The sequence below is a fragment of the Silurus meridionalis genome, chromosome 18 (genome assembly GCF_014805685.1).
Source record: "Silurus meridionalis isolate SWU-2019-XX chromosome 18, ASM1480568v1, whole genome shotgun sequence".
In the NCBI taxonomy this organism is placed as follows: Eukaryota; Metazoa; Chordata; class Actinopteri; order Siluriformes; family Siluridae; genus Silurus; species Silurus meridionalis.
Genome location: NC_060901.1, coordinates 7,740,444 through 7,750,085, shown reverse-complemented (window position 1 = coordinate 7,750,085; position 9,642 = coordinate 7,740,444).

Here is a 9,642-nt window from a genome sequence, read left to right as displayed (position 1 = left end):
TTTAACTAATGTACTAAATGGAGGTGAACTTAATATACAAATGTTCTTGTTAAAAATGTGTGGGTTTGAGTTGTGCTTGGTATGCAAAGTGGTTTACCTCAGCACCAGGTTATTTTGTGTAGACACTAAATCCTCAAGTAAAAACTCACCTAATTTTAGACCAGACATTCTTCACATGCATCTTGTCTATAGATCATTGTCTATTACAGTTTCTGTTGTAGAAAAATCAGTCTTTGTATCTGATGCCACGGTTTGTTAAAAAGGTATATCAATAAATATTTTAGTATTAATTTTGACGTGGTTCTGTTGGTAAACAGTAAACTGATAATGAGGTCTGTGCCAGGCTGATGGAATAATAGATAAGCCTAGAAGAGCAGGGTTCTTCGTCCACTTGAGAACGGGTTGTTCTTAAAATAGGGTAGATGATTATAAAACAAATACCTACAGTGGTAAAAAAATGAAAATAAAATCATGCACCATCATCAAATTTACATTTATTTACATGAATTCTAGTTATGAATTAAATAGATTTGATCCAAATACCAAATGCAAACTAATTTGTTCATAAACATATTCAAGAATAAAAAGCTTTATGAGGCTAGATAAAATAATTGCAATATTGGTGCACACATTTCAATTATGTACAAATATATCGATTATGTTCATACAATTTATCATGTACTAAGAGTGGTAATATGGGTGTCACATATACTTTGAAAACAATTATGCAGGACGCATGAATTCATAAAATTGAATATAGAAACATACATTATAGGCATTATAATTTTATGACCAGTGAAATGAATAACACTATCACTTCTTCATGGCACCTGTTAGTGGGTGGGATAAATAAGGCAGCAAGTGAACATTTTGTCCTCAAAGTTGTGTTAGAAGCACGTCAAAATGGGTAAAGGATTTGAGTGAGTTTGACGAGGGCCAAATTGTGATGGCTAGACGCCTGGATCAGAGCATCTCCAAAACTGCAACTCCTTTGTGTTGTTCCCAGTCTGCAGTGGTCAGTTTTATAAAAAGTTGTCCAAGGAAGGAACAGTGGTGAACTGGCGACAGGGTTATGGGGGGGGCCAAAGCTCATTGGTGAACATGGGGAGTGAAGGCTGACCCGTGTGATCCGAAACAACAGACGAGCTCCTGTAGCTGAAATTGCTGTAGAATGCCCAACAACAGAATGTTGTTAATGCCCAACAGGTCAGGACTGTTTTAGCAGCAAAAGGACCAACACAATAACCGGTAGCTGGTAATAATGTTATGTCTGTTCAGTGTATACTGTAAATATTTTTTTTTTTTGAGGCAGTGAATATGTACAGTAGCTATAACAGTGTGAGTGACTCAATGTACATTGTATTCACACCAGTATCCAGATTCTACTTAAATAACATATAATGTAAATACAGATTATATTCATATATGTAATGATAAATTAGAGTATACACTACGAATCTATACCATATACAGATATATTGTATGTACGATAGGTCTATCCATGCATTGACTAATTAGTAAAGACAGTCATGTGACACGTGTACTTTTTAATTAATTACAGATTTGAATGATGTTATACGGATACTTAGTCAAAAAAGCAAATATATGTAATAGGGTGAGTAGGAGTCTATCTATGAATTTTTATTACTCTTCAAAGCTTTGAATTCATTAATGCATTTGTAATTTTTAGGTATCTGATTTTATTTGCAACATAAATGTATAGGAACAAACCCACAAACACACATGATGGAGGCAGAGTTTACCTGTGAGTGGAGTCTGGATGTAGATTAAGTGCTATTGTGGGTTATTGTGGAAGCCTATTGAAGATGAATAGAGGACTTTGTTGACTGACCTTCCTGTGACAATTCATCTCTGTAACTCCACACAAAAAATGTGCAGGTTACTCTGCCTGGAGCTCAGATTTAAACAATTGTTGTTATCAGAAAAAAATTACTTTATGTGGCATTGGACAAGGAGAGAATCATCTTTGTTTTCAACATCGCAGTGATTCATGTGCAGCTAGTTTATAAGATATGCTCTTATTTGTAAAGAGAAAAGAGGACATACTGTAGTAATATGAGCAGTATGTAAGTTGAAACTTTGTGGAAGAGCAGGTAACCATATAAGAGGATTCTACAGTATCCAAACAAAATGTGATGGGGTGAGAAGCTTGTCAAATTAAATCAAATCTAATCAATCCAATTTTATTTGTCACATACACATACATACAGAGTACGACATGCAGTGAAATGCGTTCTATGACTGTCCAGCATTTAAGCATAACAAAAAAAAAATAGAATTAAGGATCAAAATAAAACAGAAAAGGTAGATAAATAAAAAGTATAAACTCTGTAAAATATATAAAAATATATGTATATACATGGATGAGTAATTTGTACTTCTAATATTTGCCATAAAGTGATTTAATCTGATTGTCCTTAAATTTTAGTGTGATTGTTTTGTTTTTATTCTCTGGACTGTTCAAGCAACTTCAACTATGGACATGAAATGATAGAAAAGTAAGGAGTATACTGTGTATGTATATATATATATATATATATATATATATATATATATATATATATATATATATATATATATATATATATATATATATATAGTCTATAAAAGTGTGTCAGAGATTGATGGCAAGAGAAGTACAGTGTTTATGTGGCCCTTGCGGTTGATTTCCTCAAGTTCTTATTAAGTAATTTAATATCTTTATTGACTTAGAGATGGATATATCAATATGCCTTCAGGGTATTGCACTGTGGGATGAGACAATAGCAGTCAACATTTTAATTCTTTTACGCAACAATAGCCAGCAAAAATGCTTCTTTTGTACTCTATTAAAAAAAAAAAGACACATTTCACAGCATTGTATACCAATAAAACTCTCTGTTCACTGTATTAAACATTTTATATCTGGTAAGTAGGGTGGCAAGTTGCCCTAACTAGAGTGTGTATAAGCTCATTATCTAGGTGTCTAGCGCTACATAAGCTATGCATCCAATCATTTGCCAGTGACTGATTTTTTACTCTAATTAAATTGTAGATAGGTTTCAGTGGGTTTTCTGAGGAATAACTGTCTTCCCGTGCATATCTGCATATCTGACACAGGTTGCAGGCTAGTTTTAACTTAAAATTAACATTAATGGATTAAATATCACCTGTAAATGTCCCTGAATGTTTAATTTAGAAGTGCTTGTGAATGTTTAGCGGTGACTGTGCTGACATCAACTGTGTGCTAATCATTTCTGGGACATGACCAGGAATAATGATCAACTTATTTATTCATTTATGTATTTATTTTTTTGCTCTTGTTTCTTTCGTTTCTTGTTCTTCTATTGTTTTCTATTACAATGTATTCTATGTAAATTAGCCAATGTTAACATGCATATACAGTACATTATACATTACATTATAGTACATTTTATATATATATATATATATATATATATATATATATATATATATATATATATATATATATATATATATATATATATATATATATATATATATATATATATATATATATATATATATATATATATATATATATATAGCTGTATAACCGTAAAATTGCAGTTGTGTATTTTCCATTATATTGCTTGCATGATCAATAGGCATTGATGTAAAAATAGGTTTGATGTCAACAAGGGAAAGTAATTAAAAACAACTGTGTTACAACTTAATCTAATGAAACAAATTGCTCTATTGACTTAAATGACACTTGAAGTTAACATATATATATATATATATATATGTTAGGTCAGAGGGCAGAACCGTGGGCAATTGCTACTGGGACACAGGCTGGAGTCTGATCAGACTGGGTGTCTGATGTTGAAAGACCCGAAACACCCAATGACCCCAGGAAACATGACTGATGATGTGTCCCAGTGCATCTGCATGATGTATTTTGTATTATTCACTTAAAAATAGTAGTGGTAATTAAATGAGAATTATGAGTTGTAATCTTTGTCATTCATTAGCAGCTAAACCACCTAAAGAAGTTAGGTTTACTTAAATAGCAATTCCCCACTCTGGGGCTTTCTTGTGTGGGATTGAAAGAAGGGGGTGGACTTCTTTGATGACTTGGTTTACTGTGACATTCCAGCAACAATTTCTGATCTATGCTTCCAAGAAAAGTGTATCTTAAAAAAAGCCACTTTAGTGAAACCATTGCAGACCCCAAAAAAAGTGTCCATGTCACAGAAGGCCACGGGACATCTTTTAATTATGTCTAGTAACTGGCAGGTGGTGAAGAGGAGAAAAAGCCCTAGCATGACAGGAAAGATTGGTTAGGAGATGCACTTAAGAAACACCGAATAAAGAGAGCAGCCCTTAACGAGAGGATTTGAATGACTTTGAGGAAAGTGGTAGGAGATCACCCAGACACTGCATCTATATCTGTTTGCTTTTTTAATCACAGAATTGTGGTTCCCTATAATCTTCATTTACACAGCAAAACAGGTCGGTAATGGTTTATCTACCCAAATATATTCTTCACACATTCATAAGCATTGGAAAATCTTTTCTGTGCTATAAATAGTTGGAAGACCCTCAAACTGAATAGTAAGTCTCGAAAGTGCCCTTGAAATAAAAATAAAAACCCTCTTTGAATATTTCCAAGTAAATCAAAATTTGCTCACATATGCATCTACAGGTTTGACATAAAACAATGCCCTCATATGTCAGTGACATTAAAGGAAGAGCTGGACAGGAAATCAATTTCAATATTCAATCTTGACATCCGTGTTTTGCGTATTATCTGGTCAGGTTCCTTGAATTGTGGATGAATTTTACACAGAGCACTGAGACAATACAATGCGCAGTGACTCAAACTATGATTCATGTTTATGTAGTTAAGGATGTCAATGCCAATCTTTCTTGTCGTTTCTGCGTCACCTTGACACAGAGGATGAAGCACATTTTTTATTTAAAGCAACTGCAGTTTGCTCATAGCTGTTTGTTTTCGTTTGAATTCAATTTTTCATGGAATGGATCAATTGTATTAGCTACAGTAGAAGATTTAGTTAGCTACATTTCACCTAAAAAGCAACACAAGCAGATATGTGAAGTCCTTTCAGTTTAAAAGAGTCTCAAAATAATTTGGCCAGTTTGTGTGTATGTTTTTATCATGCCTGCCTTCAGAATTTACAGTATTAAACAAGTTGTGCAGCAAAAAGTGTTGTGAGGCAAAAAGCTCCAGGATCCTTGCTTCTGAATTGATTGGGTCGGGTGTGCAGATTTTCACGTTCTCTCTATGTTCATGTAGGGTTCCATTAGATTTTTTCACCTGTTATATAACATGTTTGGAAGATGTATGTGGAACAAGAAGTACCTGATAAGGATGTTTATCATTTAAATTGTAATTGAATAACAACTTGAACAAAGCTTTAAAATGAGCCATACAGTAAGTTACAGTATATAATGGCAGTATATGATTTACATTTTACATTAATTTTCTTTTTGCTTGTTTTTTTTGTTGTTTATTATTTAATTTTACATTACAACAGCTGGTAAACTAAGAAGTCATCTAAGAAGTAAAATTTGTCTGCTGTGATGTAATGTAGCTTATAGATTTTACTTGTCTGGTATATGGATCTTGAAGGTATAAAGTTGATGGGGGATGTCATCATTTAGGCACTTTTAATATTTACGTATTTATATCCTCTAAGGATCCATGCCCGCTTTTCAAGTGCATTTGGCAATAGATATTTTATTTATTGTTCGACCTCTTTCTGACACAAACACACCAACATAAAAAACACTCTATTACAAAGATTAAATTGAATTAAAAAGCCAAGGTTTAGGAGTTTCAATGTCATACCAGGAAAGTGCTCTCACCTCTTATGAACATTCGAGAAGATGTATAGGCTATGTTACATTGCACCTAGCTGGGAATAAATATGTGAATGTACAGTATGTATGCATATTGGTGTCCCACCAATGATCTACATTGTGACCTATGTTTCCCTACAATAGGCTCTGGATCCACCATGAACCTGACCATGATTATGCACTTACTGATGTAACTAAATAGATCAAACTTAAAACACCTTTATCAGCACATATTGTTTGTCTTCCATGATTTTGCAATGTATTTTGCAGGGCTTTTCAGGATAGGGCCTACAGGTTATGAAAAACCAACATCAGAAGTTAAATATTAATGTGATGTAACTCCATTTTTCAAACAAGAGAAACAACTGGTAAAATATTCTGCATACTTAAGTAAATGAAACCTTGGCTATATTTAGTATGAAGACATTTTCATACAACACTGTGTGCATTTTTATAAAAATTTAATAATGGTTTATAAAAGCTATATAATGCAAGTAAAAATCTGCAAATGTATTTTGTAGCCAGTATCACTATTTGTTAAAAATGACTTTTAAATGTTTATATGATTCATATTATTACACTTCACATTATTCACAGGTCAGTAATAGTTATAAAGATTGTGCAGTTCTGTATTTGGCAGTATACTGAATAGTGGCACTTACGTTACAAGGTAGATTATTAAATATTATTTTTTACATTATTGGAGTACATTAGGCTGTATGGGGTATTATGAGAGTTTTATTATTAATCCAAAAATTTTTTTAATTACTCACTTATCATCAGAATGCATCTTTCTTTCTTTCGGCTTCTCCCGTTAGGGGTTGCCACAGCGGATCCTCCGCACGTTTGATTTGCCACATGTTTTACGCTGGATGCCCTTCCTAACGCAACCCTCCCCAATTGAATGCATGTAAACTATTGTTTATTAGCTAGATTCTTTATATTGAATAGAATATTGTTTAGCTTTAATGTCAAATAAACTATTTTAATAAGGTCTTCAATATATGTTGATATTATATTTCATACCCTGAATTGCAGACCGCCCTGAATTCCACTGTATATCTTGAATTCATGTTGAAAATCCACTGAAATTCAGTCAGCATAGCTATAACACTAAAGAGAATGTAGCCTGTGAACCACCTTGCTGTAATCAACATGCTTATTTGAAACAAATAAGATGAAATTGGCAAGTAGCACTAATTCTATCTACTTTAATACCTCTAAAGAATTAAAGAGTAACATTGCCTTAATTATAAGAAAACCTTGTCGCAAGGTCACATCTGCTGTGTCTGAAGGACGCTAATAGAATTTAACTTCACCTAGTAGCTAACATTATCATCCAGCAGCAGCTATCCAAGCTTATGTGATCACACGATAAATATAATTATTTTAGAGTGCAGATTAGACCACCTGCTCAGATAATCTGTTACCTGCCAGTTCAAATGATTCTTAGCACATCAGAAATACTGCTGGGACATCATAAAAAAACAATTCTAAGCAAGAAAAAAAGTAAAAGCTGAAAGATTAGCATTAATCTGATCATCACAAACATAATGTTGTGATGATCCTTGCTGGTTTTTAACATAAGGATAAGCAACAGAAACATAACTGACTTGATCTCGAAATATGTTACAGAAGTCTAGCCAGGCAAATGAGTCAGTGAAGAAAATCGTGCTTTAAACGATTAAATAACTGCTAATGCTACTCTCTGACAGCCACTTACACTGCCTGAGCACATCATATTTATTTTTTCCTTCTTGGCTGTACTGCTGTTTAGGAACGATCTTAGAACTATTAACATGAACATAACTTAGAATGCCTAAAAATAAGCAACATAAAAACAAATTAGCACAGAATAAGATGAATGAAAACAGCAACGCTAATATTTTTGCTGAAGAAATAGCGACGGAACGATAACAGCCTTAAAAGATACCTCAGAAAAAGCCAATGGAAGATGGCAAGATTTAGCAAGAAATAGAACAACAGATATACATCAAGGCTAACGAGTATTACATCAGCATATCAGCAAGAAAAAAGAAAAATGTGAATATGTGAAAGTGTTTATGCAGGGACAGATATTCTAAAGGAAATCCTTGATCTTGATCTGTAGATCACATCCATATGTGTAAACCATTTCTCTCGAATCATTGTTTCTTTAGCACAGTGCATTTAATATGCATCAATGAAAAAAAGGTTATAAATGTCTACAGTTAGGATGTTAGGCATTGTTAGTCGTGGATTTTTCCAAGACAATTGTGACATTTGTGACATGTTTGTGGGTTTGGATTACTTCATTTGTGTATTAAGACAGAATTGGCCCATCCATTTCTTGTTAACAAAAAATGATTTTCATGAAACAACATATTGGTCCTCAAAAAACAACAGATATTTTAACTGGGATGATTTGATATCACTTATGATATATTTCAAGTATCGCCATTCAGTACTTTTCCTAAAAAAACATATGCTTTATGTTACTTTTTAGTATTTAGATTATGTTGACTATAAGCAGTTATTCACTTTGTGTAAACTCTTAGTTAGGATACACAAGCTATAATCTACTGCATTTTCATTTTTTTTTAAATTATTAATATTTATTACATGATAGCATAGGCTCTATGTCCCCTGCACAGTGTTACCACAGTATCAAGGGTGTGTGAAGCTTCAAATGAACCACAATTTTTTTTATGGCCAAAACATTGCATTTTTAAAGTTTGTTTAATATAAGAAGATTATAATAAGGGATAAATGCAGTCTTTATTTTTGCAGCAGCAGTACCTAGGTAAAAGTACACAAAATACACAAGTGATATTAACTACTAAGGTGAGGGTGAAATGTGAGCATATTGAGCTCTGAGTAAAATTAGAGCATCAAGCAACTTTTAAGGGCAAGAGGAGACACAGCAATTGTGGTTAAGATCTGGCACCAGCATCAATTCAGGCAGCTGGAGAGCACATATGGCTCAACGTTAATAGAGAGAGAGAGAGAGAGAGGAGTAACTTTTACTTTACTGTAGTTTAAAAGAGTGTACATCATTCAGAGTGCAAGTATGAACTCAGGCAGGTATATATATTTCAGCATAACTAAAAGCAAGAGCCAAAGGGTAACACAGGCATTAGGTCACCCTGGGACATATGGTTTGCTAGCACTCCACCGTCAACAAACATGACTGATTGTGTCTGAGTGTAGGGGGCATCGGCATTAAATCAGTTTAAAGGGTTTACCAAAACTCTCTGGCCATGAATTCTGTGAGACTTATATTTATTTATACTTATATTACATGACTAAACAAGTATATAGGTTTCAGTCTAGAGATTTATACTGAAGCATAATTGAAAGGTTTAAACAATAGTTAGGCACTAGAAAAGAACATACACCTCTTGAACAATGTGCTGTAGCAAGTCTTATTAAAGTTCAGGTTCTTTGGGTAACTGCAAAAGGGGTCAGGTTTCAGTGTCGTCAAGATGCTACTGATGGGTTTGACACTAAAACAGAATTAAATAATTTTGCTTGCACCTTTACGTAACATTTTACTTAGGTAGAGGTTACTAAGGGTTATACTTACGTAGCTATATGCCACCTGCATAATCCCTTCATGACCGCTGACATGACTACAACACTTGACTAGAAAAGAATAATAAAAAAAAGGTTTATTTAAATAGGTTTCAGCTGACAAAGCGTTTTTAATGTCAAATGCATAACACCCAAGTCAAGCGACATAGGTTTGTCTTGACACAAGGTTGCGTTGTGACATTTTCCAGGCTGACATTCATTTGAACATCATGACAACTGATT